Source organism: Gouania willdenowi, unplaced genomic scaffold, assembly GCF_900634775.1.
Source record: "Gouania willdenowi unplaced genomic scaffold, fGouWil2.1 scaffold_10_arrow_ctg1, whole genome shotgun sequence".
Lineage (NCBI taxonomy): Eukaryota > Metazoa > Chordata > Actinopteri > Blenniiformes > Gobiesocidae > Gouania > Gouania willdenowi.
The window spans coordinates 256,463-281,472 of NW_021144857.1; the positions used below are offsets into that span (position 1 = coordinate 256,463).

The following is a 25,010-nucleotide window of genomic DNA, read 5'->3' on the forward strand; positions in this document are numbered from 1 at the left end:
AACTGAAACAGTTGATAAAACCTGAGCTGACAGGAGAGACAAAGTTGCGTAACGAGACTAACTATAGATACAGTATGTAGTGCAGTAAAATACTATATTAGTATTTCAAATGTATTAGAGCGAAAGAAAGAAGTATCCCCAAAATAATACTCAAGTATAGTACAAATACTCAAAAATACTACTTAATTACAGTAGTTAAGTAAATGTACTTTGTTATCATCATTGTCTGGAACACCATCAGGAACATCTTTCTTCCTGTTGAAAGAGAGTTTATCTTCTCTATCATTGTTGATCAGTCCCTCCAGGATTTCATGGACATTTTCTGTGATTGTTGTGTCCTAAAATGTCTGATTTTGTGGCAGCTTTAAAAAAATAAAACTGTGGCAAAAGTTGTGTCTATTTGAGGCTTTATTTATTAATTATTTTCTATAACTTTGCCTAAACTGGTCAATTTACCAAAAAACCTGATTGTATTTGAATTGTTTCATACAATAGAGAAAAGACCTCAGATTTACAGTAACTAGTACAGTGCCCGTCGGAAGTATGCATTCATGTGGGGGCATAAGGGGTATAATTGCGTATTTTTCTATCTTTCTGTTGTGTTTTTGTGCATTTTTTGTACAATTATTGTCTTTGTTACTCATTTTTATATTTTTTTGTTTGATGTATTTTTCTGTAATGTATGTTTTTGGAGTCATTATGTGTATTTTTTTGTATAATTATTGTTTTTTGTTGCCATTGCAGTGTTTTAGTGTAGTTTTGTGCATTTATGTTGTTATTTTGTGTATTTTTGTATAAATATTTAGTTTTGTGTATTTTGAGTCATTTTCATGTTTGTTGTTGTTTGATGTATTTTTCTGTAATGTATGATTTTTGGAGTAATTTTGTGTGTTTTTGGAGGCTTTTTGTATATTTTAATGCATTTCTGTTGTCATTTTGTGTACTTTTTCTATAAATATTGTTTAGTTTTTAGTTTTATTTTACTCATTTAGTATATTTTTATTATTGTGTGTGTGTGTCAGCCATCTCATGCACTAAAAAGCAATATTAATAATAAACAATATTAGATAATTTTAAGGTAATATAATGATAATATAGCAATGCTGATAATACAATGAGAAAACCAGTAACTATTATTAATTATGAAAAAGAATACAATGGTAATTATAAGAATAGCAATAACTAATACAAAATAGTAAAATTATACAATAACAATAACAAAATAATATAATGAAAATCCAGTATAATACAATAAAAACAATAACAACATAAAATAATAAGATAATAGCAATAATAATAATACAGTGAGAATACCAGTAACTATAAGATAAAAGAATAATAGAAAAAAAGAATAATTTAAGAATAGCAATAACAATAATACAATAGTAGTACGATTAGATAGAGATTAGAAATTAGAATATCATAGAAAAGTTGTTTAATTTCCATAATTTCATTGAAAAAGTTAAACTTTCATAAATTATAGATTCAGGGCCCACAATCTAAACTATTTCAAGTATTTATTTGTTTATTTTTACATAATTTGGGCTTCCAGCTCATAAAACCCATGAAAACAGGATTTCAAAAAATTAGAATAATGTGAAGAAATCACCATTTATTTCTCAGTTTTTGCAGAAAAAGAGGAGAAGAAGGACTGGATTGTTGGCCAGTGGTCCATGGTCCTCTTTTCTGACAACTAAATAAATACAAATAAAAACAAATACGTACTTGAAATCGTTTAAACTGTGTGCCCTGAATCTATAATCTATGAAAGTTTAATCAGCACGTCAGCACGTCATGAGATGTCTACGTATATAATGACTATTCTCGGTGCGACCTGAATCACCATTTATTCTGGTTACAGACTGTGTCACAACAGTCAAATTGACTTTTTCGGTTAAACCTCTACTGTTATATATGATCTATGATAGAGCTTCATTACAGGTACCGACTAAAACGGCAGCAGTGCATGCTAATGTCATTGGTCGTATCTCTACGCACACATTTATAAATTGCTAAACACATGAGACTTTTCTGCAGCAAAAGTGTTTGTAGCTAAAGTCATGAGTGCATTGATTAGCTTCTCACAGGAAAAGAACCATTTATTTTTTTGAGGATTTTTTTGTTTTTGTTTAAAAAACTTAAACAAACTCATTCTCTGTCATATTTGATGCACTGGAAACCTTTAAACTGTGACGAAATAATCCATATCATGTTAAATTATTGTAAATCTGAGCTCTTTTCTCTAATGTTATGAAACAATTCAAAGGCAATCCGTTTTTTTGGCAAATTTATCAGTTTAGTCAAAGTTATAGAAAATAATAAAGCCTCCAATAGACACAACTTTAGCCGCAGTTTTTTTTTTTTTTAAAGCTGCCACAAAATCAGACATTTTAGGCCTCAACAATCACAGAAAATGTCCATGAAATCCTGGAGGGACTGATCAGCAGTGATAGAGAAGATAAACTCTCTTTCAACAGGAAGAAAGATGTTCCTGATGGTGTTCTAGACAATGATGATAACAAAGTACATTTATTAGTAGTATTTTTGAGTATTTGTACTATACTTGAGTATTATTTTGTGGATACTTCTTGCTTTCGCTCTAATACATTTGAAATACTAATATAGTATTTTACTGCACTATATATCTATAGTTAGTCTCGTTACGCAACTTTGTCTCTCCTGTCAGCTCAGGTTTTATCAACTGTTTCAGTTCTAATTCTAACATTTTTCTGTTGATCCTCATATGGGTTGTCTCATTATACCGTACCTTTAATATGTCATGCTTATCAATGCAATCATAATATTTATAAAATAACCACTTTTTTTTACTAGTTAATAAGTTAACGGCCATATTTCTAAAGGGTCTTTTGGGGAGATACCCCTCCCTCCTCATGGTAGAACAAACAACTGTATTTTTCATCCAACAGATTATTGTGTTCATCAGAATGGGTGGTGGGGGTGTTTTTTAGAGCATTGTAGTGATTTACCCTGAGAAAGATTGTTGTGATTTATCAAAAACACTGAATTGTCAAATACATTTATTTTAAAACATTTGTTTATGTCATATTTGGCCCCAAAATGTCAACAATGATGAGACACATTTTCAACAAAACAAGTTAGGTTTCTTCTAAATCTGTTTTCACCGTCAGATGACAAAAAGTGACAAAATTATAGTCAAAAACATTTTGACCTTTGGAATCATTTTGTGCAATATTGTCCATAACATTGTCAATATACACAGCAGAGTATTATTTAAGGTCTTAAAATGATCCCAGTCCATTCCCCAAACTTAGAAAATTAAAATTTTTGACAAAAATCAATAATTATTGCATAAATATTGTCCCTGTACTAATATTAACCCCTCATTTTTCGGAAAAATTGAAAAAAACTGAAATTAACCCAAATTTGTAACGGACTGGGATCATTTTAAGACCTTAAACAATATCTGTCATGTATAATGATGATGTCATGGACAATTTACAGCAACATTTATTGCAAAGTCAAAATGTTTTTGACTTAATTTGTTTCTTTTTGTCACCTGACGCCAAAATCAATTTAGAAGTGACTGAAATTGTTTTATTGAAGATGTGTCTCTTCATTGTCGACATTTTGATATCAAATATGACATCAAATACTATTATGAAATATATTTATTAGATAATTACGTGTTTTTGATAAATCGCAAAAATCGTCACCAGGGTAATCGCTACATTGAGGTCAAAAACACCACTGCTACAAATTTCAGAGACTAAAAGAACCATTTTCTAACTTCTTATATATCAAACTTTAAATAAAATAGGATTGTGTTTTGTTCTACCATGGGGAGGGGGATATGATTTTTAAGGTGTGTTCACACCAAATACGACTTTAGCGACTAGATTACATTCAACATGTTTAACTTTAATTGCTTTTCACAGTTTTTTTTTTTTTTTATCATTTTAAATGCTGTCTGAATGTTTTGAGTGTAACTTCTCTAGGACTCCCGTGAAAAAGAGGTTTTTAACCTCAATGGGACTTTTCCTGGATAAATAAAGGTTAAAAAAATTGAAATATATATGTAAAATGATGCAACGTCAAGAGACTTCCCTTGAAGCAACGCAACTCGTGCGATTAAGTAGTTGGAAGTCACAACCAGTTGAACATTTTGAATGTTTAACCAAATTTGAGTGACGTTGTGTTGTGATCTTCAGTCAGCAATGAGTTCCTCCTCACTGAGGTAGATGAAGGAATGAAGTGAGCAAAAAGCGTGACTATGTTCAAGAGACTCATCAATGGGGACTTAAACATTAGTCACTGAAGTAGCGTTCAGTGTAAATGCACCTTCATGTTTGTGTTGGAAATGATAAATATATATCTATATATGTTTTTTAAATGGAAAAAAAAACAGTTTTACCATATACTTGTTTTTAACTTTAAAATTGGAAGAGAATTTAAATATTTTGTTTACTTTTAAAAGTAGAAATGTGTTGATTGTGTTATCTGCTCTATAGGTTACCTTTTGTCACCAGCCATTAATAATTGTTCCTTACGTCAAAAGCCAAAACACAAAGACAACTGAATAAATGGATTACAATAGTTAATTGGGTTTCAAATAATCAATATACCTTTGTAAGTCATTTTATAATATTTTAACATTAGGTCCATGTGGACACCAGAATCTGTAATCACATTTTTTAATAATATTTTCCTAAAATGTGAGTAAAACACTAATAAATTGATTAACTCTTAGTTGCTGCTAACACACTATAGAGTTGAGGTGAGTGTGCCGACATGTATAAACAGAAAGAAAGAAAATATTGATATTTTTCACAGTAAAACAAACAGATCTTCTTGGTGAGCTTCCAAAGGTAAAATGATCAGACAGTAACAAGTACACACAGGGGTGGGTGGGCCATCATGAGTACCAGGAATTTTCTTGGTGGGCCGATCAATAACAGGCTGATGAACAGTTGTTTTTTCCTTTATGTATTATATATTTCAACAACACTGCAGCAGCACAAGGAAAAAAAACAGCTAAAAATGGAGAATGTAAGTTAATCAATGAAAAGGCAGAGAAATTAAGAGACAAGAAATATCCTTCAATGGACACACAATCACAACGCCAGCCACTATGACTTTTTTGAACAGGTGTTGTGATAAATTCTGTGACCCAACACAATGATGGTTCTTGTCCACTCAATAGCACACGATGGCTGAAGTCAGTGAGTAAATGCAAATTCCAGCCACTTTGTTTCAGCTACCAACAGTCACAACCAGCTACCGGAGCTGGTGGTTCATGGTGGCTCCACTGGAGCAACTGGAACAACCATTTAGTCTGGTCACCAACTGTGTCACAACAGCCACTACGACTCTTCTGAACAAAATAGTAGCAAATGTTTAATTATCTTCTGCCTGCTCTGAAAGGACTTTTAAAGTAAATAACCTGACTAAACCTTTACCATTATAGATGATCTTTGATAGACCTTAAAATGTGTGTGACCTGGTGGTATTCCAACGCACAGATTTACAAATTGCTGAACACATGTGACTTTTCTGCAAATAGAGTTTAGCAAAAGTCACAGAACTCATCCAATCTAAGCCCAATATTTACAGATCACACATCAAAATACATTTGCAAATACTTTTGCTACAATAATGGTCCCATAGCATATACCTGATCATCTTAAATGTGTAAACTGATCTGTTTTTGGCAGCTTATAATCTGTGATTATTGCATCACATCTTTATAAAATATGCAGTTTCCATTTTTTAACAGATCTGTAAATATTGGGTTGATACCTACCCGTACTGCAGTGAACATTACCCTTTCATGAATGAGAAACCTTAATGTAAATTGAAAATGTGAGATGTGCTGCTTTTTTGTTTTTGTCTCTGAATAAATGTCTCTTTTTGCTCCCAAATATCAAACTTTTTGAACAAATGTTCTCCTTTGGGGGAAATATCAGAGTATAGAGCCCATGTTCACAAAAACCAGTAAAGGTAATGATGGTGGTTTCTCTTAAATTAGGTGTTGTAATATTTTCGGGAACATGTTTTTTGTAAACTCAACATTAAGCTAGTGGAGGTCGTGGGATCTTTGGACAGGATTTAACTTGTGGGTGGAGATCTGTCAGTTGCTCACAGACCTGTTTACAGACGGTCACATGCATTGTTTCTAATACTGATAAATGTTACTTTCTCTGTTTGATTCAGTTTGTTTCAGATTAAAAACTGGTGCTGATGACAGATTGAAGGTCAAACTACCTGCTTGATGATTTTCAGATCACAGCTGGTTCTTGGTAGAAGTTTTGATGTTTTGACACAGTGGGACTAAGCTCTGACATGACGTAGGATAAATGAAGAACCACCAGTCTGGATTATTTACTTGGTTTGAATTTAGGAAGAAGTTATTGGTGTTAAACTACATTTGTATTGAATCTGTCTGTGACAGCATCTGATTAGAAAACAAGATAAACCTCAGACTCAAAGATACATGTAATATTTAATGTTCACATATACACTATACCTGTAACCTTTCAGTACCTGACCTTTGAGGTTTGACTCTGGGGGCTGTTCACAGGTAGAGAGAGGATTCATTACATCAGATATCATAGTGATAGAGAACTACACTGTGTGTGTGTTATTCTCTGAGGCCACACCTTGTATCATTACCTGCTGACTCAGCCTCAGTCCCACAGGGATTGGTCCAATCAAAGGTGTGAAGAAAAAACAAAGTAAACACATGAAGGTAAACCCAACCCTCCATTCAACCAACGTGTTTCACTGAGCAACAACATTATTTAGTCATGTAACCATGTTGCTCTCCTGATAATAAAGAGTCTTCTCACATTATGATGCAAGAGGATGGATTTTGTGTGAAAAAGTAGGAATTTGCTGTCACTGAACATTCCTTGAGTCAGCCAGTTTGTAGGTTAAAAAAAACCCATTCTTTGCATTTCAGCCCGGTTTTAAAGGCCTGGAGAGGCCATGATGTAAGGGGAGGAAGCGGGAAAACCATGCTGGACCTCATCTTTGACCAAATTGGTCAGAAGCTCCTGGACTTTGTCTGTCAAACTTGTGAAATCCAGAGAAGAAGCCTTCATCATGCATAATAATTTAAACTTTTTCTTTAAAAGATGAAGTGACGATGCTTTAAATTAAACTAAAGTAGCCTCTCAAATGAGAGGTGAAATGTCCCCAAAATAAACATCAAGTCCATTTGCCGCAACTGATATCAAATCAAGAGAAAGACCACAACCATCATACCACGTAAACTCAAATGTGCAATGCCTACAGTAGTGCTGTACTCAAGACCACACTATCAAAGACCAAGACTTGCCCAAGACCAGAATGAACCAAGACCACAACATGACCAATGGCCAGATCTTCAAAAGAATTGTGCTGCGTTTACAACAGGAAACCACAGGAAGAATAACATTGTGTTTATATCATGGTTTACGTATGCTGTGTGAATTGCACAAACTGTTTGACTTTATGTAAATGAAGGAATACTCATAAATGTTGTGTAAATATGCCACCTTTGTATGGAAAAAAGGCCTCAGAACAAATAGCACCTCATCCACAAACACCAGCGCTATTTGTCACTTGCAGTTAGAGCAGCGTAGTTAATTAAATCAGTTCATTTTCACCTTCACTCTCTCCCACATGTAAATGCAGTGCTTTAAGTGGGCCAGTATACAACTCCTAGCACCTTACATATCTTCTGAAAATGTTCTCCTGGGTGAATTAAACTGGGACATAATTAATCCAACTGACATAGTATTGCAGCAATGTAATGCTTTAAACCTCTCCCACATTATATCTGAGTCTACTAGACCCAACCCCAAATCCACCCCATCCTCCACATTAATTGACTTTATTCTTACTAATGCTTTTTTGAACTATCAACCTGGAGTTTTCAGCCAAATGAGTGACCTCTGTCTCATTGTATGTACACATCCGATTGGGAACGCTCTTAGACCGGCAGAAACAAGCTCTAGAATTGGCCTGTTTGATTGGCTCTAGACTTGTTTTGGGAGCTCACACAACCTCCTTAATCCTAGAATATTTTACCCACTCTAGGGTCTGTCGGTGTGAACGCACCTTTAAATGACAAAAACTTAAATATATAGTTTAATCTGAAGTAGATGAAAAGATTGATGAAAGTGTTGAAAGTAAAAGCGATATATATTCATACATTGCATATTTTTACTTGTATGAGTGGAACCATCTTGGGTCCCTCAGCATTTGGATTTTCAAGTAGGTTTAAACTAGTCATTCTGAAGATAAATAACCCCTCTAAAATTAAAGGAACAGGATTAGTGTGGGTTATTTCATCCAGATTATTTTTTACTGATTGTCTTTCATGATCTGGTGGAAAAAACGGCTCTGTTTCAATATACCATACAAATACGAGAGAAAGTCCCAAAGTTGCGTAATGTGTAGAGCAGGTGGTGTCTGAGGGAGGTCCAGTCCTCAGGTCAGGCCTCCACATCCCTGTGTTGAAGAAGGAATGGGGAATGAAAATTTAGTTTTTTTGAGACTTGATGAATTTGTCTGCTGTCATTTTTGCCTAACTTCACCACTATTATCATCAGGAACCATCTAAATTGGTAGTTTTAGAAGCTGATCCACAGAGATGGTACTTCCGTGTCTCTCTCTTTTTTCTTTTTTTTGTATCTCTCAACCTGCGACAAATTATGCACACACACACACACACACATACTTCTTCTTCTGTGTAGTTTTACGGTTGGCAACCTGGCAAATCTGACATTACAAATCCGTTATTGCAAATCCATAATTGCACACCCTTGAACCAAGCAGCAGCCATGTTGAAAGTCTCAACTCTGTTTCTCCCTGAACTGCAGAGATATTTGAGCCACAGACACTCATACAGATTCCTTGCTTTATAGATATGTTGGTTCATTTTATTGCTTAAATGTGACCATCAGCAACACTCCCTAAGGAAGGGTAAGAGACATTAAAGGGAGAATATAAAAAGTGAGGGCAGTGTTACACCTTGGTGAGGGGAAAGGGAACAGGGAAGAGGGAGTAAGGGTAGGAAATGGAAGGGGTGGCGAAGAGTCGACTGTTTTAAGGTGAGAGTGAGATGTGATGCTATAGTTGTGCGTATTGTGCTAGTTGTGTTGTGTAAGCAGTTCAGCCAGTCTGGTGACAAATGTGGAGAAATGTAAGGTGGTGACACATCACTCAGCTTAAGTATATTGGTGGTGGCTGTGAACAGAGGGAAGGGGTGAGTGGTTATCCCTAAAACTGGTATTTGGAATCAACGTGTCTCCAGTTTAGCCCAGTACGAGTTTATCCCACTTCCCAAGGCCAGTGCATCCATGACCAATGTTTGTGCAAGAACCGCCTCTGCGAACCCAGGCTCCGCCCTGGACTCGAAGGTGCAGCCAGGCCGGTAGCAACATCAGGAGCCAAGGAGCCCCAGGCCACACGTCCTGTGTGAAACCAACTGACAGTCTCTACTAGGCGAAGTAGCATTAGCCTAGCGTTAACAAGAACCTTGCATTAGCATTAGCCTAACAATAGCATTAGCCCAGCATTAGCTTAAACCTAGCAATAACATTTACCGAGCATTAAATCTTCCAGTGCCATTCACGTAATATTACGTCATTTCAAATCCAAACGCTCAGTGCCATTCACGTAATATGTCAATTACATTTTTTTCACAGAGATTACGAAAACACACCCTGGCAGAGGTCCTTCATAAATATCTAAGCTGTAGTGTTATGTAGTTACCAACTGGTGCCCTGAAGGTGGCAGCAGTGCACCTTTAGATGATAGATTAGCCACTAATATTACCATTAGCTAAGGAGGAAGAAGCAGGGACGGGGGAGATTATGGCGCTATGAAGTGATATTGTGAAGTGTCCAGCAGCTCACAGCACCACATACTAACACAGAACATGAGTGGACCTGAGTAGGTTATTGATAATGTTGCCATCGTGAGATAAAACCATCAACTAACCGGGCCAAACGGGTCATCTCTGCGTGCTGGGAGGAGGAGGAAGTTACGTCTGTGTGACTGACGGGGGGGGAGGAGATACAAAATACAGTCAGCAAAACATTCAACTGTGAGCCAGATAGCAAAATAATAATGTTGCCATCAAATGTTATTTATTTATTTTTTAATAGAAGGAAACCAATGTTCAGATGTTTTAGTTTTCAATAAAGCAAAAAAAAAAATGTCTGCTCCACATGTTTGGAGAAAAGAGTTAAAGTGATGCGTCTGATGCTTCCACAGGGAACTAATTTAAATAAAGTTATTTCAGCATTACGTAATGTGTAGAGCAGGAGGTCTCTGAGGGAGGTCCAGCCTCCACATCCCTGTGTTGGAGCAGGAATAATATATCAGTTGTTCATCAGAGAGGCTGAGGCAGAACGATGCAGAGCTCATCATCTTCTTCTCCTCACTATGAGCACACCTGATGAAGCTGAGCTCTGCTATCCACACCTGGGAAACTCTTCATGCAGGAGGATCGTGCGTTCTCACTCAGTGTCTGTGCTCCTTCACATCATCCTGTCCTCCATCTCTGTGCTCACTGTGACTCTCAACCTGCTGGTCATCATCTCCATCTCACACTTCAGGTATTGACATGTTCTGTTGTTTTATGACTTGTTATGTTGTTAGACTCCTGATGTTTTCTGCTTTGATGATAATTGTTGTATCATATAATGATATCAGTGTGTTTCTCTCTATCTCCTCCAGGAAGCTGCACACTCCCACCAACTTCCTGCTCCTCTCTCTGGCTGTGTCAGATTTCTCTGTCGGGTTCGTCTGGGTTTTTATGATTTTCCTTATCAATGGCTGCTGGTTTTTAGGTGCAGGCTTGTGTGTTTTCCATTCTGTTTTAGGTTATATTGCCACCGCTGCTTCAATAGGAACTGTTGTGTTGATATCAGTTGATCGTTATGTGGCTGTTTGTGATCCAATGCACTATCAAACTAAAGTCACTAAAAACAGAGCAAAGATATGCATTGTCCTATGTTGGGCTGGTTCTACAATCTTTCATACTGTGTTGTTCAAAGATAATATTGAATATCCAGGTGGGTTTGATTACTGTGCTGGAGGGTGTACAGTTTATTTACCTCCTCATGCTGGAGTTATGGATCTAATTTTCTCTTTCATCATTCCAGTCAGCATCATAGTGGTCCTGTATGTGAGAGTGTTTATAGTGGCTGTGTCTCAGGCCCAGGCCATGCGCTCTCATGTTACAGTGGTGACACTTCAGAGTTCACAGAAGGTTAACAGGTCAGAGCTGAAAGCTGCTAGAGCTCTGGGTGTAGTGGTTGTTGTGTTTCTAATGTGTTTAACTCCATTTTACCTTGTTGTACTTACATCAGGGTTTGGAGTAAAAAATTTATCATCTTATATTTTTGTTACAGGTCTGTTTTTCTTCAACTCTCTGCTTAACCCTGTGATCTATGTGTTTCTGTATCCCTGGTTCAGGAAATGTGTGAAATGCGTTTTTTCTCTTCAGATCCTGAAGTCTGGCTCCAGTGAGGCCAAAATACTGTAAAGAGGAAAAGTCAGGGACAATGTGCTGCTGGGATTTAAAACAGTCACTGTAAAACTGTGGTGATGTGTGATGAATGTTTTTAGAGTTCTGTTTACTTTAGCCATGAATGAAAAGAAAACACCTGCTGATGGTTTGTTTCTAGAAAATTACATTGTATTTGATATTTTGAAGTCAAAACTGTTTATCATTATTAAAGTTAAAACTAACTTGGGGATATTTTACAGTGGCATGTTATTGTTTCAGAGGAAACTAATGTGCATTAATCACACAAACATTCTTGGTGGAGTTATTGATCTAATTTTCTCTTTCTTCATTCCAGTCAGCATCATAGTGGTTCTGTATGTGAGAGTGTTTATGGTGGCTGTGTCTCAGGCCCAGACCATGCGCTCTCATGTTACAGCAGCACAACTTTATGGTTCACTGAAGGTTAACAGGTCAGAGCTGAAATGTGTTTAACTCCATTTTACATTGTTTTACTTACAACAGGGTTTGAAGAGAAAAATCCATCATCTTACATCTTTGTTATTTGTCTGTTTTTCTTCAACTCTCTGCTTAACCCTGTGATCTATGTGTTTCTGTATCCCTGGTTCAGGAAATGTGTGAAATGTGTTTTTTCTCTTCAGATCCTGAAGTCTGACTCCAGTGAGGCCAACATACTGTAAATCTTATAACAATTTACTTATTTTGTTTATGTTTGGAGATTTGTAATGACTGTGAAAGCTGGTGGAGTGAACTAACCTGAAAAAAAAAAATGATATTTTTATGTAAAATTCTGAAGTACAGTCAGAAGTTGCTGATGTGGAGACAAATGTGCACCAATCACGTGGACAGCAGGTTGATTCCTGCAGAGTTCAATAAATGATAAAAATGATGAAACAAACACGTTTTATATATGAGTAAAAAACAAAGTGTTAAGTCAGTTAAAATTAGGCGGCAATTGTTTATTAGAAACAATGAAGTGAAGCAGTGGACTATCAAATATGATCAGATCACACTTTACATCTGTTGTTTACAGTGTTACTTTTAAAGATTTATGAAATAAAAACTATAACTGTGAAATAAAAGTGACTCGTGTCCTAATTTGTGGGAAAACACCACATCACACAGCTGTTCATTAATGTATTGACTTGCAGTCAAATGTACAGATGAACAGAATAACACAATATGAATAAACATTTCACAACAGTTTCATTTATCTCAGTATAAACCACCAGTAAAAACATTAGTTTTTTTGGTGGAGGGGGATTCAAACTCAATAAAGTCTGTACAGTACAGACTATAAGATATAAAATAATTAATCCCACAATGAGGAACATTTATAATCATTGACAATGAAAAAAAAAAAAGACACCTGTGTGCAGTTGGAAATATGATGTTGTGCAAAAAGGTGAAAAAGTGTAAAGTGTGACTGACAATAAGAAGAGATAGTAACAAAGGAAAACAATGCTTTGAAATAAAAAATAATAATTCATAATTAAATATGTATGAACTCAGTTAGCCTTATTGAGTGTGTGAGTAGACAGCACACTGGTGTGCAGTATGTAGTGCAGGGCTATTCAACTACATCTTGCTGTGGGCCATAATGTTGGAAGGCTATGGTTTGTGGGCCAGACATTCATGGAACAGTTGCTCTTTTTTTGCCTTTTCTGCACATGCTGTCAATGGTCTTTTTTTTTAAATCGCAAATAAATGAACTAGTGCAGTGCCCGTTGCAAGTATGCATTCACATAGTGGGAGGAGCTTAAGTAGAGTTGTCAATTATGGACAAATGAGTATGTGTTTTGAAGGTTGAATGTACAAATAGGTGTACATACTCTGTACTCTGTAGTGTTATAAAGGGGTATATTTGCAGGTGCAAAGTAAAATAGTGTGAGTGAGATTTACCTGGTTTAATTCTATGGGACATGAACATGATAAATGTGTTTGTTTTTTTCACTCATTTTTATATTTTTTTTTTGTTTGGTGTATTTTTCTGTAATGTATGTTTTTTGGAGTCATGTGTATTTTTGTATCTGTCTTTATTATTTATTATTTATATTATTTATTATATTTTTTGTATTTTTGTATCTTTTTTGGTGTAGTTTTATGTATTTCTGTTGTCATTTTGTGTATAAATATTTATTTTTGTGTGTTTTGAGTCATTTTCATATTTGTTGTTGTTTGGTGTATTTTTATTATTATTTTTGTATTTTTTTTGGAGCCTTTTTGTATATTTTTGTGCATTTCTTTTCTTGTTTTGTGTACTTTTTGTATGAATATTGTATAGTTTTTTTGGTTTTCTTTTACTCATTTAGTTTATTTTTATTATAAATACTGTGTTTGTGTGTGTGTGCGTGGTGTATGTGCCTGTCTACCTCCATCTCCGTGCATTATCTCTCACACGCACGTCATGCATGTAATCCGTCCAGGTTGTTGAGAAATTTAAAAAAAAAAAAGAGACAAGGAAGTACCACAAAAAATAAACGTTTTGCAACGCCAAAGTCGCAAATTCAGCATGTATATCCTGGTGTAGTGCACGCACGCGCATCAGCCGTGTGTGTGTGTGTTTACATTGTAGCTGCTTGCATCTTAACACATAGAATAATAAAAGAAGAAACACTCACCCTTGCACAGAACAAACAATAATCGTAGTGGAGCCGTGTTGTGGACCCTTCCGCTCACAAAAACGTTACATTCCTCTGTATGAAGAAGCAGAATGTTTGTGATATGATTGGCTAATGGCCGTCAGCAAAGCCGCCACCCACAGTCATGGAGACGGAAGAGGAAGTGACGTCTTAGTGACGATTTAAAGGAAGTATGGAATCACAGGAATAATATTAAATAACTATGAAATATTAACTTAAATGACTTTTAGCGGTAGAAAAACGTTGTTAATATTGAACTTTTTTTTTCTTCTTTGAACCCAAACAAACATGCGACACAGTGACGTTATAAACCCGGAACCGGAAGTAGCGCTTTTCAGGCTTTTACCTAAAACAGGTATTTGGGACCAATGTGTCTAAGATTAAGCCCAGTACGAGTTTATCCCACAGCCCTAGGCCAGTGCATCCATGACCAATGTTTTTGGAAGAACTGCTTCTGCGAACCCAGGCTCCGCCCCGGGCTCATAGGTGCAGCCAGACCAGCAGCAACAACGGGAGCCAAGCTCCAGGCCACCCCCCTCATGAGCGAGAAGCCCCTCCTGACGCCCTAGAGATCTTAGGTCCAGAAGCAGCCACTACCCCCACACACACACCCGAGAAAGCCTCAAGGAGCCAAGGCTCAAGGACCATAGCATTAGAATTAGCCTAGCATTGGGCTAACATTAGCGTTAGCCTAGCATTAACATTAGCCTAACAATAGCATCAACCTAGCATTAGCTTTAACCTATCAATAGCATTTACCTAGCATTAACATTAACAAGTGCAGTGGCCATAAGATGTATGTATATATTTATCACTGTAATATAGGCTAGCATACATCTGCAGAGAGAGAGAGAGAGAGACAAAGGTAGAACTAAAAATGAACTTTCTCTTGTTGATTCTTGATTTTTATTTTCTCCATTTTGCCATTGAAAGAAGCCATTAAATCTCAATATAACTTCCCTAATCAATCAATCTTTATTTGTATATCACCAATTTATTAACACGTGTTATCGCACAAAACTTCACAGAACGCAGGTCAAAGACCTCACTGTTTGTTATCTAATTATTTCATGACTTTGATGATTTAGACCCACATTACATAAATACATTTAGTCATGTATTGTTAAATGTTAAAATATCAGATTTAATTAAAAGTTTCTTATGTGAGGTGGAATTGCTAGCTAAAAGGTCCAACCCTCCTCCTTTATCCGGGCTTGAGACTCTGAGAGAAGCTATGACATCATCATCAGCAAAGTAACTTGCTTTATTTGAGGAACCTGTGACATTATCTACAATTTTCTGAACATTGAGTTAATCTGCAAAGCTGTATTTAAGAAATAATTTATGAATGGTGTCATTGCAGTCCAAACAAATCTGATGTTGCATATCCTTGAACCAAGCAGCAGCCATGTTGAAAGTCTCAGCTCTGTCTGTCCCTGAACCACAGGATTCCTTGTATTTATAGATAGATGTAGCATTAGCATTAACCTAGGAAAGACATTCATGTAGCAAAAAATGTTAACCAGTTAGAAGTCCAGTTTAAATAGTAGTATGTGCAGAGTCGGCTCTACCCAATGTGGAGCCCAAGGCAAGATTTTCTTTGGCGCCCCCCCCCCCTCCACCCCAAATGAGATATACCTAACCAAAAAAATTAATAGATCTGTTTTTATCATTGTCTTTAATGTATAACTCAACATGTTACAAAATATAGATGCTTAAAAATGAGAAATAATAAAAATCAAATATAACATCAATATTTTTACCACAAATAAATAATCCAGTGAATACATAATAATAGCAATAATGTATTATAGGTACAAAAATTTACATAAAATTTTAATAACCACAACTATTTGCAAACTATGTATAAAAAAAAGGCATTTTACAGGCTGAGACATCTAGTGGTGATTTTTATTACTGCATCCACTGGTGTGATAAACTATGCCACTATGTACTCAACCTCACCTACTACAGCTGTGCTTTCCTATATTTTACATTGTTATACATTGTTAGTGTCTGCAGGCTCGTCTAAACTCTTTCCTGTGTCTCGTCTAACATTAACATTGAATTTAGGCCTTTTTAGTCATTTATTTCTGAAGTTTTGCTTGTTTTAAAATTTGAATTTCACCTTTTGGTGTATTTTAAAGAGATGTACCTCAAATAATTATTGATGGATGAGAAAAAAGTCTGTGCGCATGTAAAAAAATAAATAAAAAAAAATCTGTGACAGATGATTGTTCATATCTACAACGTTGTTCTCCTGAAGCTGTTTGATGTCAGACAGTCCACAGTTAGTGATTTGCGTCATTAATGACGTCATTTCAACATGGCACCGCACAGACTCAAAAATGGTAAACTTAAAAAAAGTTAATAAAACAAATATGGTGCAAAATAATGTGTTTTGTTAGACATAGATCTCCTAATGAGGACATTTCAAAGGTTTTAGGCCACATTTGTAAAAACAGTGGAGGATCCATTTAAACAACCAAACAAAAGTTCAGTGATTTCAGGGAAATACATGAAAAATTCAAAAATAGTTCAGTGACACAAGAAACTGAATTCTGGTCATAAAACAGTCCAAATGACACATGAACATTTAAATAAATAATAAATTATTTCCATGTATAAACTCCACAAACAGGTCTAAAATAGGAACAATTTCAACTTCAAGTTGAACAACATGTTAAACACGCATGTAAGTGTGGTACAACCAAGTGTGTTATCCTTTCATGATTTAAAGTGAAATCACAGTTACTCAGTTGACAAAAGATCGTTTTTGAGGCTCAAAACTCTCGATTTTAACTTCCCACCTTCCAGGACCATCAAGACTTTTGGATGAAGTCACAAGTGTTGGTGAAGTTTTTATGGTAACTCAGGTGCAGTGCATAAATTAGTCAGAAAAGCACGACATACTCTTCAGCTAGGGTGGAGAACTCCACAACTATGTTACCCTCAAGCACAACAGCAAAAAGAAAAAAAAAACAGTGACTGTACATTTGCAACAATTTCATCTCCACTCAGTAAGATGGTTTTCTGCAGAGAACTGCAATGTAAATATAGATGAGACAAAATGAAAACCTAATTTAATCAGGAATGTGAGGAGAAATGAACTTTAAAGTGCAGAACCTTCTCCTTTTGAAAATAAACAGTGCAAATGAATGAACCAAACCATTAATCACTAAGAGTCTGAAAACTAATCAATGACCAGGAAATAATATCAAACATTTGAAACATTTAGAAGTAAAATTAATCCCAACCATTGATAATATTTTCCTTACTTATGGGTTTATGATGTAAATGTAATTTATTATTGGCTGGTGACAGAGAGAAACCTAGAGCTGAGATAGATTTGTATTTACAAACAATGCATAAAAATATTCACTTCTAAAATTAGGAAAACTTGAACATTTCCCCAAATCTATTCTAAAAGGCTGCTATAAGGTGGAAGATTGAGAAACAAGTGCTGGAGCGAGTGGGTCATGTGATCAAATGGGAAATGATAGACTGATGAAAGCAATGGTGTTAGGGTGGAATAATAAGTTGGAAGGATGTGAGAAGAAGAAGAAAACGATGCTGTATATGAAGAGAATGATGAATGAGGCGGGGTTTGACTGGACTGATGTGGAGAGGTTGTGTGGTGACAGGAAGTAATGGAAGGTATGGTGAGGGAGAGAATGGAGCATTTGTACAAATGGGAGTGTCAGAAAGGACCTGAGTATGTGTGGGTGACAGTGAACTTAGAATGAAAGGAATGAAAGGAGAGTGATTGACTTAGTGTGTAGGTATGAGGGGTGTGGGAAGGTCTGCTGGAGTAAGGCAGGTCTGACCAATCATCAGAAGAATATGTATTAAGTGGCTGAGGAGAGAGTGAGATATGAGTGTAGGATGTGTGGAATGAGTGTGGAAACAGAAGGTGAGAGAGTGATTCATGAACGGACATGTACGGGGGGTGAGAGGGTGGTGGATGGGAGGAGACAGTGTGGATAATTTATGGAAACTATGCGAGACATAGAAGAAGATGCAGAGTAAATGGCCTTTGAGTGGGGGGTGGAGTGGAGGTGGGTGAAGGGGAGGATGGGGGTGTAGAGGCCAAAGCGTTGGTGGAATGAGAGCGAGAGGGAGGACTTCCGTGTGCCCGGGGTGCCAGAGGGAATTGTTGGTTACCAACATGGAGAGGCACCAGAGGAGCTGCATGGTGTGGGACCCTGGGGGCAGGGCAAGCCCCCGACGGGGACCGACGGCCCAAAATCAAAACGGAAATGGAATGGATGAATGTAAGAAGTAAATAAAATCAGGCTTTCCACACAAGCAAACGTTAATCTGGTGTTAATATGAGGGGAAAAACAGAGATTTTAACTGTGGCTCAGACAGAAAAATGTGTCCAATCCTCACCCTGCAGTAATCTGATCAATAATCTGATCAAATCAACCTGTTACATTGTTTATCAATGAAGGCATTTCAAATAAAAAGTGCACTTCATCATTTTCACTGATTTCAATAACATTTACAAGCGTTGGGAAAACTCCATGTTCAGTGATTTCTAGACATCCCCAAAAATAATGACATCATGGCCCCGCCTCCTTTGCTTCAGACCTCTTTCATTCACAGATTACGTCCTTTTGGTTGATTTACGTGCGGTGGGCATGTCAGGAACCTGGACCGGAGAATACGTGCATCACTGCATACGCCTAAAAAAGCGCTTAAGAAGAATAGTAATAATCAAATAATAAGAATCCTTTTGTGTCATTATTTGCATGTTTGATATTGAAGTCATCCAAAAGTAATCACTTACTCTATCACATAATATAGTGATAAAGTAAGTTATTGATTCCATTTTTAACAGGTTACTTGTAATTGTACTGATTTTATTTTTTAAAGTAGCTCTCCCAATCCAGTGGATCATTGAATGAAGTGGTTCCAAACGTGAAAAATTAAAAACTCCGAGGTCCCCTCATAGCAAAAAAATGTAAAAAAAAAAAAGTGTAACCTTTCTTGAAAAAAAAAATAAAAAACACAAACAAAAAAATTGTAATATTCTTCAAACCTCATTGAAACAATTTACAATTTGTAATCACATATTTCATATCAGTAATACAGCTTTCTATTAATAAAGTGCTTATTGTTTATGATTCATTGAATTGATTTGACGAGTACAGTGTCTGTCAGAAGTATGTATTCATGTGGGAGTTTAAGTAGAGTTGTCATTTATGGCCAAATGAATATGTGTTTGAAGGTTGGATTTACAAAAAAAATGTGTACATAATCTGTAGTGTTATGAAGGGGAATATTCGTGGGTACAAAGTAAAATAGCGTGTGTGATTTCACTGATTTAATCCCATGGGACATGCACATGATGAATTGATAAATAAAGTTTGTACCAAAGTGGTGGTTTAGGTAGAATCTGATTAAAGACATAAATTCATACAAATAATAATATTTATTTAACATTTCTTAGTGCAGGGGTGATTATTATGTGTGTGTGTGTGTGTCAAAGCTAATGATGAATGGCTTCTTTTCTTGGGAAAATCCTTTTTAGAATTTATTCTTTCTTTCAATAATTTTCCATGACAAGTTCAGTTTGACAATCTGAGAGACAATCTCAGTCAATAACTTGAGTAAGTAATAGTGTCTGATACAGTAATGTCAATACAAATATAGTTTATTCTCCAAAAACATGATTATAATAAAAGTCAATACAAAAAGTGATAATTTATTTTCCAAAAAAACATGATTATAATATACATTGTAATAAATAACAGTTAACCTAATGTAACTTTACATTAATAAACTGTTGTATTTTATAATCACTCCTCAGTGGGAGCAGTCTCACACACACACACATCAGAAAACACACACAGTGACATCGACGCTCTCACACCAGAGACAAACTGTGACACAGTGACGTCATGAACCTGGAACAGGAAGTAGCACGCTCCATACCGCGCTCAATACCAAGAGGGAAAAATTAAATAAACGTTTTGCAACATCACATTACTCCAAAATTACAGATGAACACACTTAGTGTGTGTACAAGCTTTGATAAAGTTTCAGGTTGAACAGACGCCACACACACACACACACACACACACACACACACACACACACACACACACACACACACACACACACACACACACACACACACACACAGGCACATACACACCCACAGACAGACAAAGAGAGCATCTATGATTTATTAGGTCGATGTTAACATCACTTATAAGAAAACTAGAACGGATGAACACGAGATCTTTAATGTTAAAAAAATAAAAATAAAACCATGATTTTTCTTTTATGCTGCTTGAAAATTGGAGGACATGACCAGTACACTAACTTCAGCTATAGTTAATCACCTGCTTCATTTATTAAAAACAAGGTGGCAAATCATATCAAATGCATTAATTATTCAATATTAATTATTAAATAATCAGACAAATTGAGTTTTAATTCACATTCTATATATTTTTTGAAAGCATAATTAAGTAGAGATTCAAGGCTGATGGGCTGTTCCTATTAGAACATCATCAAGTGTGTGAGGGAACTTCCACTGACTTTTTCAGCCCTTCTTGTTCCTTTTCAGTAAGTTTCATCTCCACAGACGTATTGTAAGGGAATTACCCAGAGTTCATTGCATTGTGATGTATGTCAAGAATCTCCTGGTAAACCAGCTGGAGGCGTTTTAAAAGCCACGTGAAACGAGTGAATAAGTAACAAAAACATTGGAACATAGTGATACATTTGGACAAATACCATATAATTCATCTGTTGTTACAGTTAAAGGTAAAATCACTTTTTGTGTCTTTGTTGCTCCTGTTATACAGGAGATTATATTGACAGTTTATATTGAGATATGTTTAAGTTTTTAGTGTTTTAAAAGAAACCAAGAAAGTACAGGTTTAATGTGTGTGTAAATCTATGTGTGTATATGTTTATATTTGTGTAATTGTAGATATGTCATTATAGATATATTGTGTATAGTCTAAGTTGTTGTATTGTGCTTCACATGCTAATGTGACAGTGAGTGGCTTTGCTTTGTAGTTTGTTTCTTTTTTGATTTGTGTAAATTTGTTTATTATCTCTTAGTAACTTTTTATCACTCGACTAAAATGCAGTTTGGGAAAAAAAAAATAAGAATGAGATTGTAAATGACTCCAATAGTATCAGTAGTGCACTGGCTCCATCATGTAGCCTATAGGGAGGTAAATACATTTATGACACTTTTAATGCATAAAATAAACAGTAACTGAACAGTGAACCCTGAAGTTTTTTCCTCTGAGAACAAAACAAAACTAACAAAATGTATTTACTGGACACAGAAATAACACTGTCCCATTTTATTTCTAGTGCTTCAAGCCCTCACATCCTCCATCACTTTCCAGGTGACATCAGACCAGTCCTCCAGGAATGGTCCCAGTCCACCAGGAATGGTCCCAGTCCTCCTCCAGGAATGGTCCCAGTCCTCCAGGAATGGTCCCAGTCCTCCAGATGAGCTACTCTGTGTCTGAGTTTAACTGACTCTGTGCTGTTAAAGCATCCTTGTTGTTCTGCTGGTTCTCCTACACTGAGTTCTAATCACTGCTGGTCACATGGAAAGTTTACAATCTATTCACATGGTCCAACCTGTGGAACAGCACATCTATACTGTAGCTCTACCACCACCTCCTGGCTCTATATAGATACTACATTTACCTGCACTTATGACAAGATGTTTAACTGATAATATCATCTGTTTTACTGAAATGATTGATTCTCAATATTTAATGGTTTCACAAACCAAAAGGTTGTTTTCTGCACTAATTTACTCTTAAACCAGCAGCTGTTTTCAGACAGAGAATCTGTAAATTAACATCTTTAAGCATGAAACTAATAATGTAAGTTTAGTAGAGTTTACTGATGTTAGCTCAGGTATGTAGCCTGTGCTACTAAAACTATCTAAACAGAGGCTCATTTAGCTTTTTAAATACTTTAAAGTGACTAAATAAACTTTTTAATAAGTCTATGAATGAGACCTTTCAGTTTCCTGTTTATTTATTTTTTCCTCTCAACAATGTGTAGCTGTCACAGAGCCATCCAGATAGAGCTGTTATTATATTCTAATTCTACCATAAACTGTCATAAATGTATCTACATCGTCTCCTTCAAAAACTCTAAACCCAACCTGGCAACAAAGCTGTTGTTGACTTGTCCTGTGTTATATGTGTAGTTTATTTATTGTTTGATTTAGGCCCATTTATTTATTTATTATATAGAATTAGATTAAATCAATAACATTGATCTTTTCTGATTTCCATCAACAGGATTTTCTTTTCCCAAAATGTTTTTCCTACAATTCTCCTCATAACTCAACTGTGAGTGAAGGCCTCAGTGAGAATTGAACTCACGACCACTGGTTTACAAGACCAGTGCTCTAACCTCTGAGATATGAGGCCCTCTGTGTGTGTGTGTGTGTGTGTGTGTGTGTGTGTGTGTGTGTGTGTGTGTGTAGCACTTCACCATAAACGTGAAACCAATACTGCCTGCCTAGCTGTTTACCATCATGACTCAGGAGTTTTCACTGCATGAAAATTCCTGAGTCACTGTTTGCTGTGACCACACCAAATAAAACATGGAAAGGTAAATTACAAAGATGAATCCAAAGTTAACTTCTGACACAAACTCTCTACACCATAGACTGTAAACACACATCTCCACTACGCATCCTCAAGTTGCCTTCACTGACTGCCAACGCTGTAGGAATTAGGAACATCAACAACGGACACATCCAACAATCAGCAGAGCTGTTACAATATGAAGCTATTATGCTAACAGCTAACTTATATGATACTGTGCAGTAACATAACAGCTGTATATGTGTTTGTTGTGTCTATCACTGCATGATGCAGAATTACTGCATTTGTTTGTCTAGGAAATAATTTTCAACAAATTGAATTAAAGTCATACATTACATGAAAGACATGCCGACACAGCAAAAATAACTAATAATTAACTATGGAGCAAGTTATTACGTAAAACATCTACTTTATGGCACTTTTTTCCTGTAATTTTATAATTAATTTAAAACCAGAATCAGGAAAACAGAAAAACCAGAAACAGGAAAAAAATAAAAACCAAATACAAAAAAAAGGTTTATTTCTGATTGGTTTTAAAATCAAAATAACAATGGTAACACATGATATCATTTTGTTTGTTTGTCTTTTTTACAAAGTGCAGTTGATTCTATATCTATATCATAAAAAATCTATGACTGCAGGTGACAGATAGAACACATTTTTGTGGAGGTACATCTTTTAAATTAACGCATGCCTCGAGATGCGTTCAAAGTCCCTGAAAAACCCAGAATTTGTAAATATCCCCACACAGCCCTGACACCCACGTGAAAACAAAAGAGGACATTTTAAAACCAGACGTATGGTCACCATACATGTCATCATTATTTAATAATGAATGGAAAAAATAAAAATGCAGTGTTATAGTTTGGTCACATGGGGAAGATTTATAAAGTTTTATTATTATGAATATATGGACTTAGGGCGCACGGTGGATTACTGGTTAGCACGTCCGCCTCACAGCAAGAAGGTCCTGGGTTCAAGCCCTGGGGTGGACACTTGGGTCCTTTCTGTGTGGAGTTTGTGCTGCGTGGGTTTCCTCCGGGTACTCCGGCTTCCTCCCACAATCCAGAAAACATGACTGTAAGGTTGATTGAAGTCTCTAAATTGCCCGTAGGAGTGAATGAGTGAGTGGTTGTCTGTCTGTGTTGCCCTGTGATGGACTGGCGCCCTGTCCAGGGTGTACCCTCGCCCAGCGCCCTATGAGAGTCGGAGATTGGCACCGGCAGACCCTCGCGACCCTGATAAACAGGAATAAGCGGGTATGAAAATGGATGGATGGATATATGGACACATCTGTAACCTTTGCACACCCAGAAACACAATATATTATGACTGTAAATATCATGTCTGCTATTAAAAACTGTATATTACAATAGTTAGCATATTAGCACACACTTAGCTATAATAGAGCTTTTCATCTGTAAACCCTTCTTAGAAACCAATGATCACACAATAAAGTTTCATTGCATTAATCTGTGACCTTTGACAAATAAACAGTGGTTGCAAATATCAAACTACTTCTGTGTAACTCTATTGTAGTCCAGTCATCACATTTATAAACTATCTTAGTCATCTAGGATCTGTGCACCCTCAGAAAATCAGCTGCTCACATTATTTTGACCTGAAATCATCTGATTTTCCACCGTTTGTAATTCTTCTCCAGTCTGCATTGACTCCTCCCACCAGAGCGTCATGTTTAAGGGAAGAAGAAAATGAAAATGGATGATTTATTATTCATTTTATTTATGAGTTAAAAAATGCAGCTATATTCTGAAAATGAAAAATTATTTCTGTTAATGGATTTTAAATTGAATTATGGTACAGATATACTTCCATAGTTTATACAGTTGACGTAGCGTTCTTATTCTCTATTACAAGTTCACAGAGAAGCTGCAGTGTTTGCAACTGTCGTCACCTAAAAAAGACAAACAAACAAAACAATAAAATATGTTGCCATTGTTATTTGGATTATTATGATTTTAAAATTTAAAAATCAGAAATACACCGTTTTTTTTCTGTATTTTGTTTTTTCCGTTTTCCTGTTTCTGGTTTTAAATTAATTTAAAAAAATTAATAATTTGGTTTTGAAACAAAATAACCAAAGAATGAAGGGTACATGGATTCAAACATGATCTAAATCATATTAATTTCTGAGTGTTGTTATCTGTTGATAACGCTCTTGGTTCAGTTCATTAGTTCTAACCTGATAAGTTAATAATAAATGAGTGTTCAATGAACACGCCCTCTGAAGCTGTT

The 25,010-nt window shown here is 35.9% G+C and overlaps 2 long non-coding RNA genes and 1 other non-coding gene across 3 annotated transcripts in view; 2 read left to right on the forward strand and 1 right to left on the reverse strand.

Annotated features, from left to right (window-relative positions):
- LOC114458373 (uncharacterized) overlaps positions 1-25,010 on the forward strand; it is a 159,042-nt gene that overhangs the window by 123,063 nt on the left and 10,969 nt on the right. The window lies entirely within an intron of this gene.
- On the forward strand, positions 8,436-10,737 carry LOC114458372 (uncharacterized). Its single transcript, XR_003673030.1, has 3 exons — positions 8,436-8,458; positions 10,312-10,589; positions 10,711-10,737. It is a non-coding gene; the product is annotated as an uncharacterized LOC114458372 (long non-coding RNA).
- On the reverse strand, positions 22,502-22,574 carry trnat-ugu (transfer RNA threonine (anticodon UGU)). Its single transcript has one exon. It is a non-coding gene; the product is annotated as a tRNA-Thr (tRNA).